The 25,347-nt window shown below is 43.1% G+C and overlaps 2 long non-coding RNA genes across 2 annotated transcripts in view; both read right to left on the reverse strand.

The window, feature by feature from the left end:
- Window positions 1-25,347, reverse strand: part of LOC149259119 (uncharacterized) — a 205,699-nt gene that overhangs the window by 37,288 nt on the left and 143,064 nt on the right. The gene's annotated exons all lie outside the window — the stretch shown is intronic.
- Window positions 13,244-13,521, reverse strand: LOC149259120 (uncharacterized). The gene is made up of 2 exons (XR_016246769.1): window positions 13,365-13,521; window positions 13,244-13,313 (listed from the first exon to the last, which is right to left on the reverse strand). It is a non-coding gene; the product is annotated as an uncharacterized LOC149259120 (long non-coding RNA).

The raw sequence follows: 25,347 nt of genomic DNA on the forward strand, positions 1-25,347 counted from the left end.
AGTGGTACGCACTCTGAGTCTGACTTCGGGTCAGTGGAGAATGGTATGAGACATTCTTGATCAATTCTTCTTCTTCATAGTTCAGCAGAGCAGAGTAGAGCAGAGCAAAGCTAGCAGAGCCAGCAGAGCTGAGCAGAGCCAGTAGAACTGAGCAGAGCCAACAGAGTTGAGCAGAGCAGAGTAGAGCAGAGCCAGCAAAGTTGAGCAGAGTTGGGCAGAATAGTGCAGGGCACTGATGGCAGAGATAGTACAGTTGGACTTATGGATCAATGGATGGAGTTCTCCCTAGTTGAGAGGGAGTGTTAAATTGGCAACTAGGGCCAAACTCCATGTGGGTCGGCTTATTTATGGCAGCTGATATTTTTATTGGATCCCTCTCGTCGAGAGGTGTAGGATTGATCCAAAGATCATCCGATTCCGACAAGTATTTATGGAGATATCAATTTATTTTCTCTATGTAATTATTATCAAGCCGGCCAGCTCTTATGTAGGATCTAGAAGCCCAACCGACGTGTCTATTCATCATCCTCATTTTAGTATAAATAGATGAGTATTTGATGTCATTTGAATATGTATTCTTGAGTGATCTCCTCCTCTCCATGTCTTGGGTTTTTGGAGAAGGAGTGAGACACCAAGAGTAACATGCTTATACGTGGATGATGCCCTAGCTATATACGCAGCAAACCTGTTACATGCACAGCATGCCCTATACTCTACACGCAGACATACAACACAGCTAAAATGGATCTATACGCAGCTATGAAGCCAGCGTAATGAAGCAAAGGATCAGAGTCATATAATATAGATCTATACGCAGCTATGAAGCCAGCGTAATGAAATAAAAGGAACATAGTCATATAATATGGAGACAGTGATACGTGGACAGCCCTATCAATATACGCAGTTCATAATTGATGAAATACGTGGACATTTCACGCTGTAGCATGCTCTCATGGGAATGACTTACACGCAGTCCATACAACGCACTCATGTGAAACGCTGGATACTAACCATGTAGTCCATACAACGCACAACACTTACACACAGTCCATACAACGCACAACTCTCTATATTCATTGGCAATATATGCACAGCTCTATATATACGCACAGCTCTCTATACGCTGTAAAAGGTAACGAAGCTGCAGTTGTAGTGATGCTCTAGCCGCAATAGCCGTAGACACTTAGCCGCAGAGAGCCAAGATATATCCACAAGGATAGAAGAGCTGCAGTCCAGGTATGTGGAACCGCAGTCAAGACATGTACGCAATCATGAAGACTCAGTTTCAATCTTCTCCCAGTCTCGGTGATCTCCGTCATCACTGAAGCAATTACAATCTCGACATACCTGTAATGCAGTATCTCGGATGGACAAAGAAGACTGTGTATATATATTGCAGAAAGAACAAGGGTTACATCTCGGCTCTATATTCAGATCTGTCTATACATATCACAACGAATATATGTGATACTTAGTATACCTGTGATTAAAGGAAATATTTGCGGATGTATAAATCTAGGAATATATATGAACAACATCTCGTCAACCTGCAAGTGTTTTCATCAAACAGATGAAGCTGAAGGATTTGTCCTATGATCAAGGATCTCAGCATACAATTTATATTAACCTGCATACCTCAGTGTGCACTGCAATTTGACATCTCTCGATGGGTATTCGAAATAAAGTTCCACGGTTGCAATCACAGTTTAGACACACATGGAGATCTAACCTTCAGGTAGACTTCATGGATATGATAAGGAAGCAACAGTGAGGGTCTCAATGATGATGAAATAATGGTGCAGCAATAAGGACAACTTCAGTCTCAGCGCTGGAAGTCTGGGCATAATTACATTCATAGCAAGGTCAAGATCTCAATGAAGCAGTGATGAATGATGATGAAAAATGCGACACTATGGGCGAAGTAATCATGGGCAGCATGATGAAGATCATGGGCAGCACAGTGATGTATGAGAGCATGAGCAGCATGATGGTGCTACATAGTAAGGTGTAGCAAATGGACGAGATGCAGCACGATGATAGGTGAAGGAGTCACCTTGAGAATCAGTTGAAGCAAAATGTCTTCAACTGATTTCATCATGATATGAAATGATCTATGCTAGATCTAGATAAGTCAAAGTATTGACTTCTGTTGTAAATGTACTCTCTCTCTCTCTCCTTCTCTGCTGAACTTTGAAGATAAAAGAAGATTTGATCAAAGGGTTTCCCCACACATTGTGGGGTTTGTCCCTAGCTCACGCCATATCTTGTGTCCTCTTGCCTTGGCTTGTCTTCTGCGTTTTATATTTATGTTCTATCTGCAGTTTATCGTAATGCTAATGTGATTGCTAACTATGAAAATTTTATAAATTGCTCTAGCATAGAACATACCCAAAACTTAACAAGAAGTTACCTTCCGTGAACATCAGGCTTGAAAGAAACAACTCAGCTCCAAAATCCCCTCAAAGTAGCCCTCTTCCACCAGTACAAGTAATACCTCTATATCCTTAACATGTGGACACGGGCTTCCAAGGGGTTTTCCAGCCTTCAAAGGCTCCCCAAGCATGTAGGATGAGGTTCCGGAGTGGATCATCCAGCCTTTAAAGGCTTGCCAAATATGTAATTCATACCCCCAACTCCTCAAGTGGGACCAATGTGGGCTGTCAAGCCTTCATCAATCTTCAACGTGATCTTCAAGTATGCCACACGTAATGACTCTGGAATCTATTTACGGTGAATGTTTGGGGATTCAAAAATGACTGCTGAGGTCTCCATACAGTAGGCAGACCCTTGAAACAACCCCACACTTTCCTTAACTCGTGGACTCATGGATCGTCAAACAAATGAAACTTCCAGCAACAAAATAGTTCCCACATGGTTTAAATGACATGACCAAAGGTCGGCCCTGTGCCTGGCAATTATTCAACTTAGTTATTCTGTACCACGGGTCGGCCTCATTTAACCACATATATTGCAACACAGGATGGCTTAGTTATACTTGTTTCGCATGTAGGTTGGCCTTACTTTGATATATATTAGCAAAGGCCGGCCAACCTACATGCGAAACAAGTATAACTGAGTAGCAGAGTGAAGCAGTTTCTACTGTGACTAGAATTACAAAGGAAGGTGCTTGATTTTCTAGTCACAGTTGAAACTGCTTTACGCTGCTACTCAGTTATACTTGTTTCACATGTAGGATGGCCTTACTTTGATTTATATTACAGCATTCTCTCTTTCTCTTTCTATATATATTATTCCAAAATCAAACACCTTCCTTTGTAATTCTAGTAACAGTAGAAACTGCTTCACGTTGCTACTTAGTTTACATGTAGGTTGCCCTTCTTTTATTTATATTACACGCTGCTACTTAGTTTACATGTAGATTGGCCTTACTTTTATTTATATTACACGCTGCTACTTAGTTTACATGTAGTTTGATTTATATTACAGCATCTCCATATATATATATATATACCCCACAAAAATTACTCCAAAATCAAGCACCTTCCTTTGTAATTCTTGCTGCCGGGAACATGTCCGAGTCACGGTAGAAACTGCTTCACGCTACTGCCCAATTCTCTGGCCCAGGCCTCTGTATCACCGCAGGTCTCCCATCCATTCAGCTTGTATAGAATCCGTGGATGTTCTGCCATCAATCCGAAGTTTCAGTATGCCCTATATTCTGATTCATTAAGATTCCAAGCAGCCATACAGTGAAGTCAGCACGTTAGCACATAAAGCATACGGTTTGAAACCAGCCATGGTCAAAGAGGATCTTCTCCTAGCACCTTCACACGGAAAAATATTCCAAATCACATGCTAGATACTGCTGCTCCAATTTTGTCCAAATTAGTGTTTGCTGATCTATACAGATATCATATAGATCTCCTTCTGGTGCTTCAGATCAGTGTACAGTGCAAAATCCAGCCTTGAATCATCAAAAACTCAGACAGAATCAAAGGAAATCCTTTCCTTAAGCTTCCAGATATACTGAGCGTTTGTTACAGCCACTTTTGTGTGTTCTAATTACTGATACAGTAAGCTCCAAAGACGGGCCTTTCAAACTGTCATAGGTCGAAGATTATTGCTGCAATAGAATAAAGATTATGGCCTTATCCCTAAGATTATGGCCTTATCCCTTCAATGTTAGTTTGACAACGAATTAGTAACTTTAGGTAAAATGTAACTAGACAGTTTTATACCGAATAATTAGTTATGTAACGACAGTTGATGATATAAAAACTATCAAATGCTCATGAAATGTAATGCGAAGAATCATTGTTAAATAATAAAGTCCAATCCAAATTCAGTTCAGTTTTCTTGGTCATTCTGTTGTGGTTTCTTTGTTGTTCCTTCTCCTATTTTTTCTGCTATTCTATCAACAAGTGGTATCAGAGCTCCGAGGGCGGTGCCTGGGCGTGAAAGAAAGGCGGCTGTGTGAGAACCTGGAGCAAATCCAACCTGTGTGAATCTCCCTGAGCGTGATCAGAGTGTGGGCGTTGAAGAAAAGGCAGCTGTGTGTTGCAATCTGCCTGTGAGAAACAAAAAAAAGAAGGCAACTTGCATGAGCGTGATCAGAGCGTGGGCTTTGAAGAAAGGTGGCTGTGCGTTGGAAAAAAAGAAGGCAACCTGCCTGAGCGTGATCAGAGCGTGGACTTTGAAGAAAGGCGGCTATGCGTTGAAGAACAGGCAATCCAGCCTGCGTGAATCCAGAACCGACAGTTTTTTGAGGACCTGATCTGCGTGCGGTGAGAACCGGCGGCTGAGTGAAAACCTTATCTGCGTGAGGTGAAGACCAGAGCGTTGTGGAATGCTGTCCAGAATCTGCGTGCAAAGAAAACCCTGCGTGTTTGCACAAAGGTTTGTGAAGAGCGTGTGCTGTCTGCAGAGATCGCAGAATTCTGTGCTGATCAAAGCTGCGTAAAAGACCGGGTATCATTTTTCCTTTTCAGCCATTGCTAAATAAATTATGGGCTGGTTAAAGTTTTTTTTTTTCTTTGAATAAAAAAACAAAGGAAAAAAATATTCAGCAATTGTTTCAGAAATTTTAAATAAAGAAATGTGTGAGTGAAATAGAAGGAAAAGAAGACAGGTTTCTTTTTTTTTTATTGAAGGAAAGGAGAAAAGTTTTTTTTTAAGGGTTCTTTCTATTTGGAGAAATAAGGAGATATACACCCTAGCTTAAGGAAATTAAAAAAAAAAAAAGAAGGAAATATAAACCTCTCTGAAACCCTAGGAGAAGAATAAAATGGCCAAGATGTCGAATGTGAAATTCGAGGTAGAGAAATTCACCAGAAATAGCAATTTTGCTCTTTGGAAACTGAAGGTTAGGGATTTGCTTGTGCAACAAGGGTTGCACAAGGCATTGGATGGGGCAACTAAAAAACCTGCAACCATGACTACTTCAGACTGGGAGGACTTGGATGCCCGAGCTCTCAGTACCATCCGGTTATGTCTAGCGGATGAAGTTCTCTTCAATATTGTTGAAGAGACTACGGCGTCAGGATTGTGGGAAAAACTTGAAAACCTCTATATGACAAAATTATTAACCAACAGAATTTATCTGAAACGAAAGTTATACAGTCTTCGAATGAAAAAAGGTTCAAACGTTGTAGAACATTTGAATGTTTTTAATACACTAATATGTCAATTAACAGATATGGAAGTCAAAATACAGGAAGAAGATAAAGCCATAACCTTGTTGTGTTCTCTGCCTGAATCGTGGAATCACTTCGTAACTTCAATCAGCTTCAGCTCTGCTGATTCTTTGAAGTTTGAATCAGTCGTGGGAGCTCTCCTGTCTGAAGAAGTACGAAGGAAATCCAGCACTGAAACCGCTGCATCAGAAGCCATGGTCGCTAGAGGATGCTCAAAGGAAAGAGGAGAAAAACCAAGGGGGTCTTCCAGATCGAAATCGAAGGGAAAGAAGTGTAAGGAAAAATATTGGAACTGCGGTAAAGTTGGACACTTGAAGAAGGACTGTTGGAAACGAAAGGAATCCGAAAACCTGAAGAACGAAGCGAATCAGGTCGATTCATGTATGATAGACGAAGTTTTATCTGCTGAAGAATTATGTATGATAGATGAAACTTCACCTGAATGTAATGTCTCTCAGGGTTTTGATAGTTGGCTGTTAGACTCTGATGCTTCGCATCACATGTGCCCACATAGAAATTGGTTTATATCGTACGAAAATATAAACGGTAGTTCTGTGTTTATGGGTAACAATGTGTCATGTCAGACTGTTGGGATGGGAGATATCAGGATTAAGATGTATGATAACACAATTTGGACATTAACTAGTGTTAGACATGTACCTGATTTGAAGAAAAATTTAATCTCTTTGGGAGTGTTGGATTCAGATGGTTATAAGTTTACAGGTCAGGATGGCGTCTTGAAAGTCTTTAAAGGAGCCCTTGTGGTTATGAAGGCAGAAAAGGTCGGAAATCTTTACAGGTTAAAAAGAAGTACTCAGGTCAGTGAAGCAGCGGTTGCATCAGAAAAGGAAGAAGCAGGTACTTGTCTGTGGCATCAGCGTTTGGGTCATATGAGCGAGAAAGGTCTTCATATACTGATGAAACGTAAATCTCTTCCCGGTCTGAAATCCTTGAATTTAAATTTCTGTAAACATTGTGTGTATGGAAAACAGTGTAAACAAAGATTTAAAGTTGGAAATCATAATAGTAAAGATGTTTTAGACTACATTCATTCTGATCTATGGGGGCCTTCCCCTGTTGTGTCATATGGAGGTGCATTGTATTTTTTAACGTTCATTGACGATTACTCCCGTAAAGTTTGGGTCTATATGCTAAAAACGAACGCTGATGTATTAAATTTTTTTAAACAATTTAAAGTAATGGTAGAGGAAAGAACAGGCAAATCTATTAAATGTCTAAGAACTGACAATGGTGGTGAGTTCACTTCTGTTGAATTTGAACAATGTTGTAAGGATGAGGGCGTTGTGAGACACAAAACTGCTATTTATACTCCTCAGCAAAATGGTGTTGCTGAGCGTATAAATCGGACTCTTATGGAAAGAGCCAGAAGCATGATCAACAATGCTAACTTGCAAAAGGAGTTGTGCGCAGAAGCAGTGTCTATTGCTTGTTATTTAGTTAACAGGTCACCTTCAGTAGCAATTGATTGTAAAATTCCTGAAGAAGTTTGGACAGGTCAGTCTTGTGACTATTCACATTTGAGGATATTTGGTTGTGATGCTTATTCTCTTATTCCGAAAAATCAGCGTTCAAAATTAGATCCAAAGTCGAAATGTTATGTCTTTGTTGGGTATGAATATGCAGTGAAAGGATATAGGTTGTGGGATCCTACATTGCGGAAGATATTCATTAGTAGAGATGTAACATTTGATGAATCCTCTTTGTTAAAATCAAATGTTGAAAGAATTGAACAGGAACAGGTATTGCCGAGTCAACGAGTTCAGTTGGAGGCTAGACCTTTCGGTGACAGTCGAAAGGAAGGAGAGACTTTTGGAGAAAAAGGTGTTGAAGACACAAAGGAAGCCGTTGAAGCTTCTGAACCAGTGCAAGTTGCTGAACCAGTTCAGCAACTAGTCGCTCTGAGAAGGTCTACAAGGGAAAGGAAAACTCCCAAAAGGTATGAAGATTCTGCTTCATCTTTTGCTTTGATTACTGAAGATGGGGAACCTTCTTGTTATCAAGAAGCAGTAGATGATACAGATAGCGAGAAATGGAAAATGGCTATGGAAGAAGAAATGGACTCCTTAGCCAAGAACAATACCTGGGATCTTGTAGAGCTTCCTGAAGGGAGAAGTGTTGTTGGATGTAAATGGGTCTTCAAGCTAAAACGGAAAGTTGATGGTAGTATTGAAAGGTATAAGGCGCGACTGGTAGCAAAAGGGTATTCTCAGGTTGAAGGTATACACTTTCATGAGATTTTTTCTCCAGTTGTAAAACTTGTTTCTATACGTACTGTGTTGGCACTAACTGCGTTGCTTAATCTTGAGTTAGAACAGTTAGATGTTAAAACAGCTTTTCTACATGGTGATTTGAACGAAGAGATATATGGAACAACCAGAAGGTTTTGTACGAGGTCGCAGTAGAAGATTAGTTTGCAAGCTCAGGAAATCATTGTATGGTCTGAGGCAGTCTCCCAGACAATGGTACAAGAAGTTTGATTCCTTCATGGTGAGCCATAACTTTATAAGAAGTGAGTATGATAATTATGTGTACTTCAAAAGTTTCAATGGCATATTCATTATCTTAGCTTTGTATGTTGACGATATGCTTATTGCAAGCAAAAGCATGGAAGAGATCAACAGGTTAAAGGCTCAACTCTCTAGGACGTTTGATATGAAGGATCTTGGAGCAGCAAAACATATCTTGGGCATGGAGATACACAGAGACAGGAAAAATGGTAAGCTTTGGTTGTCACAGTAGAAGTATGTGAGAAGGTACTTGAAAAGTTCTCTATGAATAATGTGAAACCTGTTAATGTTCCTTTAGCTTCCCATTTTAAGCTTTCTTCGGTTTTGAGTCCTAGAGCTGATGAAGAAAAACAGTATATGTCTCATGTACCATATGCAAACGTTGTAGGCAACTTAATGTATGCGATGGTATCTACAAGACCTGACATTTCACATGCAGTTGGAGTTGTCAGCAGGTTCATGGCAAATCCAGGTAAAGAACATTGGCAAGCAGTGAAATGGGTGCTTCGATATCTAAGAGGCACAAGTGGCCATTGCATCGTCTTTAATGGTAGTGAAGGATTAGTCTGCGGATATGTAGATGCTGACTATGCAGGTGATTTGGACAAAGAAGATCTACTACAGGTTATGTCTTTACTCTTGCAGGTGGAGCAATTAGTCGGATGTCAAAGCTTCAAGAAACAATTGCGCTGTCCACTACCGAAGCTGAATATATAGTTGCTTTAGATGCCAGTAAAGAAGCAATCTGGTTAAAGGGTCTGCTCGATGAGATTGGAAGGACGCAATAGAAAGTGAATGTACTTTGTGACAGTCAAAGCACTATTCACTTGGCTACAAATCCTGCTTATCACAGTAGAACCAAGCACATTGATGTAAGGTATCATTTTCTGAGACATGTGATCGATGGCGGAAAAGTAGCTCTTCAAAAGGTCCATACACGAGATAATTGTGCAGAAAAGATGATGAATGGGCATGGGCAAGAAATTAAGAAAATTGTTGTCAAGGTGGAGTTTGTTAGTTTGACAACGAATTAGTAACTTTAGGTAAAATGTAACTAGACAGTTTTATACCGAATAATTAGTTATGTAACGACAGTTGATGATATAAAAACTATCAAATGCTCATGAAATGTAATGCGGAGAATCATTGTTAAATAATAAAGTCCAATCCAAATTTAGTTCAATTTTCTTGGTCATTTTGTTGTGGTTTCTTTGTTGTTTCTTCTCCTATTTTTTCTGCTATTCTATCAACATTCAACAGTTGAACTGGGATGTTCGATGAGGTTTTGATGGATTATCTCTCTCAAAATACAAACCGTATTGATGTTGAACCGCTGTCACCCTCTCCATTGAATGGGATAGCTTCCTTGATTACCCTATTTTCTCTTAGATCAAGTTGTGGGTAAAAAGACAAAATAGCATGGAAGCCAACATACTTTGCTTAAGATTTATTCATTTGTTAGGTGTAAATACCTCAGCCCTCAGTATAAATAGTACACTCAACAGTTCATTCGTTACAACAGTAGCACCATGGAGAAGTATAGAATCTTAGTCCCAAGCCTTATCGACTCCCTTTCACAGTTGTGGCTCAATATTGTGCTTCAAGAAAGAATTAGAAGAGACAAGAGAGGATGGGACCATGAGACGAATCCCTTTGAGGAAATATCAACCAAAACTATAAAAATGTATGGCTCTCAGCTTTCTCAAAATTCCTACAACATGATAATATCTAAATCATAATTCTTTGTGCTACTGCCTCATCCTCTTTTTTAGACCTTGTGTGACACATTGTACGTAAAAACTCTGTGAAAATTCTATTGCAGTGAATCTATTTATTATTCTCCTATTTTTTATAGATTAGTTGTCCTGGCAAATTAAATTACTGCAAATACTGAATAAAAACACAACTGCAAATTTCACCATTTAAGTAAACCACAAGAACTGAGAAAACATCACACATAAAACAAACACCAAGATTTTTGGACAAATTGTCCCTGAAAAAGCCCCACTGTGAGGAAACTCAGTTTTGCAGATGAGGGTTTTCTTATTCTTCACAAATCTGTGATTGAAAATTACATAAACTGCTTGCCATAAAATGACAATGCTCTGACAAATATTTTTCTTCACTTCCACTGACCAAATCAAACCTCTGCAAATAAACTCAACCTTCTACTGGTCAATTCACACTGGCCAACTGGAAATGTGCATTGGACTTCTTGGCAATTCACACTGCTTATGGGAAATTGATCCTGCAAGATAAACTGCCTCCAGCAACTCACACAAGCAATTCACACTGCCTCTAGCAATTTATTCTAGAAACTGGCAACACAAACTGTTCCTCCGACAATTGCATTGGTAAACTAAAAACTCACATTGGCTAATCTGGACTCCCTCTGGAGAAATAATGTAATGTCCTGTTTTGATCAAAATTAAGGAATTTTGGGACACTATAATATCCCTTATTGTTGGACACCTAATCCTCAATGGGTTAGTGTGGAAGCCGAATGGACAAAAGGAGTCCAAGAGACCTTGGGATGTGAAACCCAGCGGTCAAACAATGTACTATAAATGTATATCATTTGTCAATAAAAATTGTATTGCATGTTTTATCTTTCATATCTCTCTTGCTGTCCATGTGTGTTTAACATGGTATCAGAGCTATGATGTGTGGCCTGTGTAGTTTTCTTCTTCACAGTTTATGCCTTAGCTAGAAAAAAAAAATGCCATGTTATTATTTCCTGCGCAACTGGTCTGAGTCGCCCTGAATAGCGCTGGCCTGGTCTTCATTACCTGTAACATTCTATGCATACCTGACGGTCCTGAGCACTTTGCCTTCCTGCGGCTTCCTTCTTGTCAGAACTATCATTCCTTAGCCTCGTATGCAACAATTTTTCCCTGAGATATTATGCCCTGACATGACATTCTACTGCGCCAATTGTGTTAGGTAGAAAGGAATCGAATGCTTATCTTTTGATATCTATTGTTAATATTTGCTAGTTATGCGTTAGGTTTTCTACCCTGCAATTCCCTACCAACTCTGTCAATCCTGACATTTCCTCAGCGTTGTCGATTCTCTTTCGCCATGAATAAGCGCTGGTCTCTGTCCCATGCAATTTGTAAATAAATTCAAACAAAGAAAAAGGAAACGGTCCCTGCTCGGATTAGAGGTCAGTTTGTGAGGCAAACTAATGATATCGAAGCAGCTGGTGCTAATGGGGTTGTTTATGGTGTCGATTCCTCTGAAGATGAGGATGATGGGTATGTACATGGTTCTATCATGCCTGTTCAAATGCTACTTGTAATTCTGTTGTACGTTTAAGCGACAATTATTCATTTGTTATTGATTTCCTCAGAAAGAATCAAGAAGTTCCTCATTGTACAACAAAGCATATGGAACGTCCTGGTCGTTATCTTCGCGTCGGTCATTGTTGAGAACGTGTTGAAAGAATGAGTTGAAACTCCTGCATGGTGATGTATGAGGTTTTTGTTTGAAACTCCTGCATGGTGATGTATGAGGTTTTTGTTTCTGGCCCTTTTCACAGAAGATAAAGAGGTCGACACCATTTCGATGTCATTTCTGGCCCTTCTTGTATTGTGCTTCTGAGAGTCTTCATTTCTGGCCCTTTTCACAGCAGATAAAGAGGTCGATACCAATTCGATGTCATTTCTGGCCGACAAAATGTTGGACGCCAACTTGATAGGCGACTGCTCAAAGTGACGCTGATTATAATTTGATAGGTACACTCTCTGCAACTCAAAATTGTGAGAAACTGTGCCACTGGAAGCAAATAAAGAATTACTAGGCTGCTGCCCTACGACAGGAGGATACTGAAAGCCGTCAGTTGGCGGGTTATTGAGAACTGGATTCGATTTGCTTGCAGTTCGGTCATTGATATGGGCATTCTGATGTCCTCCCAGTGCCTTAGAACTGTGGAACACTTTTGAGCAATAGCGACAACGAAAGACACGGCCTTTAGGGCCCTGAGCAGTCCTTGTGTTCTTGGAAGCAGAAGCCACTAACTGCGGCACCACGTTACGGTCGTTGCGGCTGAAATTCGTGTAGTGTTGGGTGAGATCCACTCCAAACAGTCTGAGTTGTTGCTTCTTATGATCGCCGTCTGAAGCCATGGATCCGCTGAATATTTGTATATATGACTTCTGGATTTCGTAGCGTTATATTTCTAACACCGTTTTCCATATATACATAGATATAGACATACTTCCTAGCGTTATGTTCCCAAGGCTCACAATGGCTCCACAATGGCCACATACTTGCTGGCGCACAATGGCTCCATAGGTGAGAGTGAAGAGCTCCGCATTCACGCGTTCGACATTTGCAAAGACTGCATCGCCTGATCTCGGTACGAGGGGAGCCATGATAACCTGGATTATACTTCCTTTCTTCTTCCTTCTGCTGTTGTTGGTGTTGTATTAAACTGATGCTGCCTATGTGTGCTGATGATCGGAGTCCTGAAGCTGAATATACACAGATTCTCCAAGTGATAAATTGATATGTTGTAGGCTGAGGTAACTCTGAGGCTGGCATAATTTCCTGAGGCTTTTTGGAAGTCCGGCCACAACCTGTATCACACCCGCAGTCACCTGATACACACTGAGATAAGTGCGGAAGGGTTCATAAGTCTCGAAATCTGTGAGAAGCTCCTGTAGTGAAATTTTGAAGATTGGTTTAGGCCTGTACAGATTGGGATTTTCACTGGACTGAGGTAAAAATAAAAAATAAAAAAAAAATGGGATGAGTATCTGAAGCAAATCGCAGGCAGAAGCATTCTCTCGGGACAGATTTCGGAAAGGTTCTTGCAAGTCTTTGAAGCAGTTATAGGATAAACTCGGATTGTTGATTAGGGTATTATTGTTCGTTTTTTAGAACTGTTGGATTCAGAACTTTGTGGAATTATACTGGACTTTGAGAATTTTCCAAACTCCTTCGCACAAGCTGTCAAGGGGGCGAAGATTTCTCCTCAAACGAAGCCCAACTGACTTATTTCCTGTATATGTTTGAAATGATTCTTGCTCATTTTCATTAATCACCTTACACATCTCGTTGTAAAGTCTAGCTAATTCCAGGCGATTTGAATCATTATCAAAAGCATGTGTTGACACCTCTTCTGGATCTGGAATCAAAACTTTGGGTCAACTTTCAGCAGAAACGCATAAATATCAACCTAGAGCTGATAGAGCAGAAAAAGCAGTGCTACCAATTTCTGCCAGTGGTTGATTTACAGGGCTTGGTACATGTGCATCTCTAGCCTCTTGCTCAGGTTCTTCATTGATAGACTCAAATTCCTTCTGCTCTGCAATTATTGACTCCTTATGGTATTCAGCATTTAGTGTTTTTTCTAGAAGTGATACCCTCTTTCTAATAAACTCAAGGAGCCTCTTTTGTACATCTCTTAATTGGGCAAGAAGACTCTCTGAAGATCCAACTTGAGGCAGCTGGTTTCTCTTCTCAATTGCCAATGTTGCTACCACTTCACCAACACCTGCAAAGAAGGTAACCTCACTTGACCTTCTACCATGCTGCTACAACCATCTTCTTGTATATGGGAACCCTTGTTTTCTATAGCAGAAGAGACTCCAGCATTTTTATATAATGGATCTCCCACGGTAGATATATTTAAGGGTGGAATATAGTTAGTGCAGCTTTATGACTTGTGATGGGTATGAATTGATATTAAATGCCCATGACATGGTGTTCTGATAGCCATCATTTCTGAAGGAGTATTTGAAGGATCCAAGCAAGTTTGCAGTTGTTGCTGCCCCAGTTGTGGAACTGTATTTAAAACTCATTATAGTTTCTGTTCCTTGATTCATTTGCTGCACATTTACAAAGGATTTTTCTGTGTCTTTGTACTGTGAGTGGGTGTTACTTTTACTCATTGGGTCATAGTTGTAATCAATGTTTTAAAGGGGTGTAATTTTGACAATGAAGAATATGCCTTGAATTACTGAAATATTAGAGTTCTTAAAAACTCTGATATATTCCTCTAATCATGAAACATTCCAAATCAGCAAAAGCTCTCTCTCAGAAATTCAAACATGTCTACAATATGCACAAGAGAAAATTGATTTTTTGCAGCTTGAAACACAGCTACAGCAAGAAGAACTAAAACGAAGGAGTCATTCTGAACCTGTTTCTGTTCAGAACAATGAAGCAGACTCCCATAAACAGCAAGTCAATGTTGTTCAAGTTCATTCAGATCCAGTACCCAATAAAGCAGCAATTGTACAATGTACATGCAGATGCAGAAACTCAATCTGCACTTCCCAAGCCCATCATCAGACCTTGGGAACAGCTTGTCCACAACAAGCACAGAACTGGTCTTGGATATGACAACGACTTGTCCTTTCATATTCCAGACTACGCCAAGCCCATTCAATTTCAGAGTGCTGGATTCATTCATGACAGTTCACCTGCTCCTCATGACAGTTCAGCTTCAGCTGTTCCAGATTCTGCCCCTCTTCCACAGCAACAACAACAACAACGGATCGTGAAATGCCAACACCGTGACCGAGTTGGCCATCTGAAAGATCACTATTTTGATCTTCATCCATGTAAGCATTGCCATAAAACCAGTCATTCTTCACACAGATGCTTCAGAAACAAACTTCCTGCAAGAACAAAGATTCATCTTGGATGGATCGCTTCTTGGCAATGGGCATCAACAGCCAAGAAGATATTCCAAACACATGTCAGAACTTGTTCCAGAATATTGAACAGTCTTGCAGTTGAGTTTCCTCCATCATCTCACCTTGTATCTGACAGGGGGGAAATGATGGTCATCTACAAGCTTCAAAGTCACATCAAGCGAGCCTGAGCCACAACCTGCCACACCAGTTTCAGAGTTGTAGCCAGAGACAAAGATGCTCGTGAACATGCCTTCAGTTGGCAATCTAGGACACTTCCTCTAGCAGAAGACTTCAGCTTCTTGCCATTTCAGAAGCATTCCAGGAACACAATTGAGAACACTTCCTCTAGCAGAAGACTCCAGCTTCTTGCCAGTTTTGGAAGAGTTCCAGGAATTGCATTAAGCATTCCAGAGTTGTTGGTCATCCTTAAACCATCACAGGTTGAGACTTCTCTTTTCAGGTTGAAGTTTTACCTTTTATGTGGGGTGAGACCTCCCTTTATTGGTTGAAGGTTTCCCTCTTCAAAACAATAGGAGCACTTCCTCTAGCAGAAGACTTCAGCTTCTTGCCACTTTGGAAGAGTTCCGGGAACTGCACTAAGCGTTCCAGTGTTGGTGGTCATCCTTAAATCACCGCCTTTATACCAACATTTCATAGAGCACATTCAGCCTAGTGCTGCCATGCATTTTTACACATTTTGTATTATAGCTCTCTTCTTGGACTCATACGTAACCCTTCGGATTAAGGGGGGGAATGTTGGACACCTAATCCTCAATGGGTTAGTGTGGAAGCCGAATGGACAAAAGGAGCCCAAGAGACCTTGGGATGTGAAACCCAACGGTCAAACAATGTACTATAAATGTATATCATTTGTCAATAAAAATTGTATTGCATGTTTTATCTTTCATATCTCTCTTGTTGTCAATGTGTGTTTAACACTTATAATATTTTCGTTAAATCTTCAGGGTTTTTCTTCAGAAAATTATGCTGTAATGGTCTTCAATCAAATTACACTAAATTCACCATGAAATTATCAGCAAAACTAAGAAACATAAACCTACAACTCAAAATTGACAGGAAACAGAGGCAACGAATCTCAACCTTATTTTTATTATAAAATCTGAAATTACATGCTAGTACAGATGTGGTATCCCCTATTTTGTGAACTACTATGGAGATAGCCCTTAGCCCACTTGGTTCCTTGGGAAAAAAGGATAAAATGGTAAAGAGATCACTTTTTGGCATACTAACACTTTATACTTAGGAGATATGAATAATAAGTGGGTCCCATGTTGAAGAGGGTCACTTAAGTTGTGGACCACATAGAAAACAAGTCTCATCACTAAGAGGGGTTCGACTAAGATGAAGACATGGGGGCCACCAAGCAGGTCGAATTGGATCATGAGGTATATAAGGGACATAAAAAGGTGACACCAACTTATCTTGGCCATTACACTTATTAAATTGGCCTCTTGTGAGCTGCTCAGCGTAAGGGTTTGGAGTGTCACTTAATGTATGGATTTTAGGCAAAATCCAGGCCAGTTTAGGAGAACTTCGAGTGCTCCCTAGTTGAAAATCAGAGGAGTCCATCTCAGGGCTTCACTTGTGCGTCATCTTCAGCTAATTTGGACAGTTGTGCGCATTTCTGGGGCTTGGAGGTTATGGATTTCTAGCTTCATGATTTATCTTCAAAGGGGTTTCTTTGTGGAGTGAAATTCCGTGGTTTAACCTTCGATCTGATATTTGTATTTTGGTGGAGCCTACACATAGGGAATAAGGGAAGTTGTGGGGGTCGAGTCACCGTTTCCAGTAGTTCATGGGTCTCCCTAGGGAAAGCCTGTGCAACCTTCTTATGGGATGAATTGACATTCCCAGTTTGAGTTGGAATTTGGGGTTTGCCTTAGGGAATTATCAGTGAAATTTTGGGGAGTCTCTAGTTGACAGATTGGAGGCCATTTTCAGCAGCATCAGTTCTACAAAGTGCCACATAGACTATTCAGTTGGGTCATTCACACTATTTGGTGGGGTCTCACACTTTCAAGTTATGGACCAAACCCCTTCTGAGGGTTTTGGGATTTTGGAGAGGATACCATGGGATGATTTTCAAGTTGATCCAGACACTTTTCAGGTCAGTTGTCATCATTCTACCAGCTAGACAACAACAATTTATCCACTAGGCCATTTACATCACTATTTAGAGTTACACATCACCTAGGTCAGAGACATTTATTTGGGTTTTTCCTTGCTTGCTTAGCAAGCCCAGATTCCACTATTTCTTCCTACTGATGTACTCTTTCTAGTGAATTAATAAAATGGCTCAGTGATTTGTTGGTGTCTACTTGTGTCTAATTGTTGGTTGTCTTTATTTTGTCATTATTCACTATTTCAAGATCATCTGTGTTTATTTACTGTATTTTTCCTAATGTTGGCTTATTGGGGCCTGAACCAGGTTCAGAAGTATTTTAGCCAAACAAATCCCGAAACTACCGGCCCTTTTGGAAACAGTCCGCAGAGCACGCACTGAGGTCTCACCCGAGGTAGTATGGGAGGGTGCTGGAACCAGGTTTCCGCACCCTAGGGATATCTAGATGAGGTCTGGAAGTTCGCAAATCGATCCTACGTGCTGCGCTACTTCCGCGCAGCCGTCTGTTCAGAGTATCTAACCTTGTGCGGCTTGGAAGACGAGCACGAATGCAATTTACCTTTTTTGTGCTTAATATTATTATAGATCTTGAATTAACTTAAGAAGGCACAATGCTTTCAGTTATCATTTAACATAACAGACATACGCGCAATCATAAACCATAAACAGATGCATAAACTAGAATATAGAATAGATACACAATATGCCAAAACCAACTTATCTTTATTAACGCCTTTTTCCAGTTACAATCCACTTCCTGCCCTGAGCACACAGCTGCAAGGGTCCGCACACACAGCTGCGGAGCTTCTATCTCCTACTACAACCCTTGACTTAGACTCAGAGCGAATATCGCCGTTAACAACCCATACACTTTAGATCTTATTCAAAACTTCCCCCAAAAGCTGCCTTCTACACCTAGAGCCTTGCTCTATTTATACATTCCCATGGTCCGCAATACCAATATTCCAAAATTGAGGGCTTTAAGGCCCAAAACCGTTATGCAGGGGATCCGCTGCCCAACAGGCCCCCAAGACAAACATCGTGACTCGTCCCGAGTCACTTGGCTGGTGCGGTGATCTTTGCTCGGAGTCCATCCAACAACTTCTGCGCTTCGCGGACGTCTGTCACACATTCCTCCGCTATCTGCTGTATCAATTGTACGCAATTCTCTGGTGCATCGTTTTCAGAAGCATCCTCTTGCCTTTTCGCATCTGTGTCCTGTATCTGGGCCAGCTTTCCTTTGATCGTGGCAGTCACTGTGAATGCTTCCTCGAGCCAAGGCCGGATGCGTGCTTTAAGCCCTACTTCTTTCTTGCGTGCGGCATCCACCCATTCTTTCAGATCCTGAGCCTCCCTTATCTTGGCATATAACTGGGTAAGAGCGACCGTCTGCGCGGTTCCCCGAACATCATCATAGGCCTCCTGCAATTCCTGCGCTTCTGTTTCTAACTGCTGTAGCATTGGGTCCTCGTGGAGTGAGGTGAGTGTTAAGAGGGATTGGTCCAACAAGCTAGTGCAATCTTGTACAACATGCTCTATCTCTTTCAACCCCGATTGGATGGCACAATGGCGCTGCTCTCTGACTTCCAGGGGTGTGGAGGACTACGCCTTCAGTCGCAGCTCCGCGATCTGCAAGTTCAGCTCCAACTGAACCTTCGTAGCCTCCTCCTGGGTCCTGCGGACTCCAGCTGCCAGTTGATGAATCTTTTCTGTGGTGGGAAGTGCCGTTGGCATGGCCAACTCCACAATGCTGCTATAGGCCTCCCCCACTACCTGTTCTAATCCTTGGTTTTGGGCGACCATGCTATTGCACTGTTGGCTAAGTTGTTCTAAATTTACCTTCTGCTCACTTAAGACTTGAAGAGCGCGACCCTCCCTGGCACGAAGCTTAGCAGTTACCCCATCCTGCAGCTGGTATAGGGTTTCTCTGGAGAGGGCAGCCAGATTCAACCCCCAACCCCTCATATCACCTTCGGCTTCCGCTAAGACGACACCTTCTGGTAACATCACAGTGTTCATTGTGCGTGCGCACAACATCTGCTTAGCTTCGGATATACCTTCCGCAAGGAGTGGTGTCGTCATTCCTGGGGGCCACACCAGTAATGCCTTCAACTACGCCCTGAGCACCCCCAACACAGTTGTCTGCTCCATCATCAACACTGCCAAAGCATCCTTAGTGACATTGCGACAGGGTTTGCTACTGTCAATAAGGGTTCCTTCCACGGTTTTTGTCGTCTTTGTCTTTTTGTGCGCGGGTGGCTACTCTTGGACGCACGGCCTCTTGAGTTGGGTCAAGTTTGTTGTAAGGTCTATGTATTCCTATGTCTTCACCTCCCCCTGTATGTCCTGCTCCGTGGACATCTCCTGGCCTTCCTCGGTCTCCTCAGTGGGCACGGTTATGGTTTGTGTCATCTGTTCCAGTGCTGCTGCCTCCGCCGCATTCTGTTGCGTGGCCACTTCCTGTTCCTAACACTTTCTTTGGGCCAGCTTCGCGAGGCGCAACCTGGTCTCCTTCTTCATCTGCTGCACCGCAACCTTTTCTAGTTCCGCCAAATCCGGGGCGCGCCACTTCAGAGACCATGATGCCATTACTTCGAAGATTGCATCATCTGTGGCAATGAATGACAACTTTTCCCACGCTCAGGCTGGATCCTTGCAGGCCCGGATATATAAGTTATGCATATCCGCCTTGAATTTTGCCGCACTCTGCAAAGTGTTATATATCGTCGGGGACAAGCGCGGCCTACGATTGATCCATGTTCGTAATCTTGCCTCTACAAATGTCCAAAATACCTTTATCCCTTGAATCCTCGCCGCGTCCTTTGTCACCCAGAGCGAGGTGTACCTCACGGCTTTGGGTAGGTTGCCCTCCACGAAGGAAACTGGCTGTCCGTCGGTAGCTCCCCAACAACCAATAGGATCGATAAGAGCAACCACACGTAGTGGAAGCTCTTACCATGGTCCTGTGCTTCCCTGCAATTCGTAAAAAAAATCATCATAGAGAAACTGCCCCCAATTGAACTGGACCCCTTCTGCACATTGCTCCGCCAATGCAATTACCGATGTTGGCACTTCGTCTGTGCGACATTTCCTCATGAGCTTACTGGCCAGCAGCTGGGTGGCGAGCACCCATCGGTCCTTGATGCTTGTTATTACGTACCCACACTTCCTTTTCTCTAGCTTATATTTGGCCTTCATAACTTCCGCGAGGCCCAAGTCGCTACTCTTTGCAGCGATGGCTGCGGGATTGCTTCCTTTAATGGGCAGCCACGAAATTTGGTGAATTAAGTCGGTCGTGATGGGAATCGGCTCCTCCAGCCAAAGATACCCATCGTGCACTAGACATAGTAGCTTCCAGATGACAAAAATTGTGATAGGCATGCGGTGGTAGTGGGGTATCCACCTCAGATGGAGTAACCCAGCCTTCTCCACACCTCGCAACCATTTCTGTTGTAGCAATTTCTCCGCGGCCAACTGTGACAACTTCTCACTATCCGCGAGGTCCCATTCTTCAAATTTTATATTCAGTACTAGGCGCAGTAGCGGACTGTCAAACCTTATGTCATCCGGAAGAAGCGGGGTCTGGAGCGCACTCTTCGAGGCCTCCAGGTCCTTTGGTATCTTGGCTGTCCCTTTATAGGGGGGAACGCAGGGGTGTAACTCTATCGCTGAAGGTACTTGGGAGATATTTTCCACCTCATCGTCCTATGCCTCAATTTGGGCTATCAGGTCTTGCAAATCTTCTCCTCCTCCTCTTTTTCAACGGCGACAACTTTGCCCTTCTCTGTCAATGATACTTTACTAACTCTTGGGTTTCGTGGGGATACCTAGACCGGCCCCATTGGCTGTTTGTTTTTATGTGGTCGCGGCATGCGTGGGGACTTCGGTACCTCTGTAGCCTCTCCAGGCTCCTCCTGGGTCACCCGGGGTTTTGGGCTAACTTTTGTAACTCGCACTCTAGTTCTCGACATTGTGTTTATACTGGATTCGCTCGGTTGTGTATTCGCGGGTGGCATGGTAGCTCGAGGCTCGCTGCTCTGTACTAACTCAATTCTCAAACAACCTAGGGTTGCTTCGAAACTATCCCGCTGAATTTTATAGTAACATTCGATTTGAATTTGGCCATTCCCTCCATTTCTGAGTCATTCGTACCTACTTGGCGGTAGATCTCCCCGATTCTAGCTCGTAATTCATGTCTTAATGGCTCGCCACCCGCTCCTTTCTTCATTAAATTAGCCTTCTTGTCATGAACAGTGACATCAACGGTCACCCCCAGCCTATCCACATAGCAGTGCATCCCCCTAAGCGCGACCGCGAGCCTTATGACAGACAGGCCCTACACGGAACCTCCTTTCCGCGCAGATTTCCTACAGCCTTGTTTATAGTCCCGCGCCTCCTTTCAACTACCTAGAGCGCTGAGACTATGCCTTCTACAGATAGTCAGGTGGTCGCACCCCTGGTGCGACGCTGCGCTTTTCCTGCTAGCCCGGGCTGCAGGCACCTTTCACATGCCTTTGCGTCACGTTCCTCTATATATGGTACCTTCCCTTGTGTAGTAAGGTGCAGTTGCAGCCATGATAACAAGGTCGCAACTCTTTCTAATGCAGTAGTAGGGCTGGGTGTACTTGGTCTCATCATACTTCGTTTCTCGCGACCCGCTGGCGTGACTTCAGTTTTCAGTTTGCGGATTTCTTCATCCAATGTCATACTTTTGTTCCTCAGCCGTGCCCATTCATCATTGATTTTACGAAGTTTCATGCTTCCTCGCCGAAGGTCTTCTTGCGACTGCTTAATTCATTTACCCAGGTCCTCGCGTCCTGTCCCTACTGCGGGAGTCGTGGTCTGGGGCTTCTTCTTTGTTCTCCTGGTTTCCTCTATTCTTTTCACCATTGAGATAATTTCTGCGCTTCAGTTTTTGCTTATGTTCCTATAGGCCCATCGAACCACTAGTACGCGCAGGTCCCAATCCGTTTGTCCCAACTGGTAAACTTTCTTCATGATCCCGCATAGCCTCGTGAATGCTCTGTCGTGGGGTATTTGCGGTGTGCATCGCTCTTTCTGCTGCCGCGTCAAGTCCGGATTTTTTATCCTTAGCCTGGGTTGTGCCATCCCAGCACGTGACTACACCCATCGACATAGGTGGGCGCGCAAACTACTTTTCCCTGGTTGCCCGGCTCATTTTGGACGCCAGAGACTTCCAAACCGTAAGTGCATCCTTCTTCTGCAGTTGCTAGCTCTCAGTATTCTTTTGGTTCATCTGCCACCACTGTGCGGGCATCGCGTGCAATGCCCAGTCCATCGCATCGTACCGTTGCTGTTTTGGTACTGACCTTCCGACTTTGTCTAAGAGTTCATCCCCACTTGTGTCCCCATCATATGTTGGTAGTTCCCTAGCTTCGGTCGTCACGTACCGCAGTGATCTAATCATCATGTTGCAATTTAGCGTTGATACTTTGTGCAACCGGTTCTGCCAATGTTCTATTTCTTCGCCTGAATCCGAAGTACAGGAACTATCACGCTCCCATGAGATTCTCCCATGTTCAGTCGGGTCTACCCTATCCTAGTCTTGTGTCGTTATCTGGTAAATGCAATCCAGCTCATCGTCGTTGTCATCTTCGCGCACAGGTTCAGTGTAGCACACTCCTTCAGCTGGATCCAGCGGAACTACTACGCGTAGAGACTTTTTCTCGAAAATCATTTTTCGCTTCTTCAGGTTGATGACTCCATTCATATCCGTAGCCCAATCTATCCCTAATAACGCAGGGTAAGGGTTACTGTCATCCACAATCTCTATTACCTCAAAGTCTGTCTGCGTGCTCGCACCTTCAATATCCACTGTTACCCCTTGCAGTCTTCCCATGGGCACGATCTTTTGTTGGTTCGCCATCCGTAATTGAATAGGAGACCACTGTAACATGGGCCGACCCATTCGTTCCCAAGTCTATTTTGGTAACACGTTCACGTCCGAACCCAGGTCGAGGATTACCTGATCCATCTCATATTCGCTAATTTGCGCCGTCAACCACATTTCCCTCCCATTGTGCAAAGCATGCTGCCCCATCTTTAGAACTACGCGTGGTTTCCCTCACCCTGCGAACCTAGTGATCAGCTCTTGTAGTCCCTTAACCACCTTATTGTCTCGTAACAACTTCATGCATCTCTCTAAAAAGGTAGTAAGCATAGACGGATCCATTCCCGGTTCTAGTTGATCCTTACTACCTGAAGTAGAGGCCTCCTTGAAGCTCTTCTTAGCTTCCATAACCGTTTCCTTTGCACGTTCCAAGTCAAGCTCAGATTCCTTCGTAGGGGCCTTGCGAACCCATGTATCGTCCTCGGGTTGCTTTCCCTTATCTTCCCCTGTAGTCGTGCCACTTCTAAGCACCATATTCACGTTGGGGTCTTCTTCGCATGGTTCAGACCTCATCATTTGGATATTTTGAGTTGGGGCAGGCTGTAGTACCCCTTTTTCGCGCATCTATGCGATCAACGTCAGACAATCTACGGTTTCATGATCAAACTGATAATAATACGGGCAACATATTCTGGTTGTATTCGTACAGTTGCGCGCGTAGTGCCCGGTCCTCCGCAATTATAGTAGATTAACTCTCTACGCCTTCGTCCGGGTCCCATTCCTCCTCATCCTCGACCTCGCCCTTGAAATCCCCCCCACGCGATTGTTGCAGCTGGATCTAGGCCTCGTATTTCTGTTTGCATTCGATAAGCTGGGGTCCTATCCATCATTAGCTCATAGCACCGGCATGCCCGCTCATCGTGACCCACTGATCTACAGAAATTACAGTACAGTTGCTACGGAGTCTGGGTATACTTCTGCAACAGGTGACAGTAGTCCGTCATGTGCTTTCCTCCCACCTAACAAATCGCGCATCGGATCGCGAGTGTCGCACTCGGCCCTGCTTGTGCCTCCGATTTCAACGGCATCGGTCCCCCTCCCACCAAATAGTTCGCAAATACAGGATAATGATCCTTATCATGACCCTGGCCTTTACATTTTATACACCACACTTCTTCACACGCCTCTGGCCGGGGCACCCTATCCTGCTTCAAACTTTGCATCTCCAAGCATAGGTTTTGTAGTTGCGCGTGGATTTGTTGGACTCCCAACCCCGGATCCTATATCGGTGTTTCGTGCAACCTCATCGCCATTTCCAATGCCTCTGCCTGGGTTGAGAGCTTCTATTGTGACAGTGCCATCCTCAGGTGTGGTGTCAAAGACGCCACAAACCACACGCGGTGTTGCACATCTGTCAGTGTCATATTAGCCTCGCGGATCGTACTTTTCAGCCTCTGATCCAGATCCCAGGGGGTTTCACCTGGAAGCATCGCAATCTCCTTGAATCCAATGATCGACTACATCTCTAATTTCGGCTGGCTAAATTCTTTGTTCAATGCAATTTGGATCTCCACTATTCCAGTGTTCAGATGATCATTCGAGTGCTTGATATACCATGTCAACGTGCAATCCTGCAGCGCACTTACCAATGTAGCCTTCTTAATATTATCATCCGTAACTCCATGTGCTTCCCACATAGCTCTTACTACAAACCAAAACTGATCTGGGTCTTCATTCCCTACTCCTCTGAATACGGGCAGCTTGATCGTGCTTGCCATGCTAAACTGCTAGTTTGGTGGAGGTGGTGTGGGCGAAGATGGAGGGGAAGGAGGTGATGCGAGTGGTAGTGTTAGCAGGGAGGATAACTGCGGAATGCGTTGCCTTATCAAACTGACTGCACTCCTTGGAGAAACCCAAGCGCGCTCTTCCTCACTCGTTTGCAGAATTGAAATTAAAGGATTGTTTCAAACCCTTCGATACCTTTGTAGACCTTTCCACTCTGCGTCATTCCACTCATTGATATATTCACATCACCCGTTTTTCACATAACAACATTTTAATCCAGGTATTCAGAGACTTGATGTACTTACCTCGCGGTCCCTTGAGAAAATGTCTTTCTAATTCGATGTAGCTGACAGTCATGTCTATTGCAAATTCAGTGATAAACCCTCCTATTATCCGATCCAGCTAATGGTCTACGGCCCCCGCGATCTTATCTTTAGATGCCTCTAGCCTGCACACCAACTTTGGAGTCGACATTATCAGTTGATAGAGCTTGCACCTTCCCTGGCTGTCTACTAGCCTCGCAATCCAATCATACAGCTCTGACGAGAAGGTTGCGAAGAAGATTTCGTGGATTTCTATATATATGTAGCGATCCAACCACCTTTTCTCAGATATTTTCATGGTTTTGTTTTCCTATAATACAAACTCGTGAAGCTTCTGATCCAACCAATCTTCAATTTCCTTCTTCGTAGGGTTCCAGTGTTCCGACATTAGACATCCCTTAGGTAGATCCCGGTCC

The sequence above is a fragment of the Pinus tabuliformis genome, chromosome 6 (assembly GCF_031772625.1).
Source record: "Pinus tabuliformis cultivar Carrire ecotype Pingquan chromosome 6, CPIR1, whole genome shotgun sequence".
Classification (NCBI taxonomy): Eukaryota; Viridiplantae; Streptophyta; class Pinopsida; order Pinales; family Pinaceae; genus Pinus; species Pinus tabuliformis.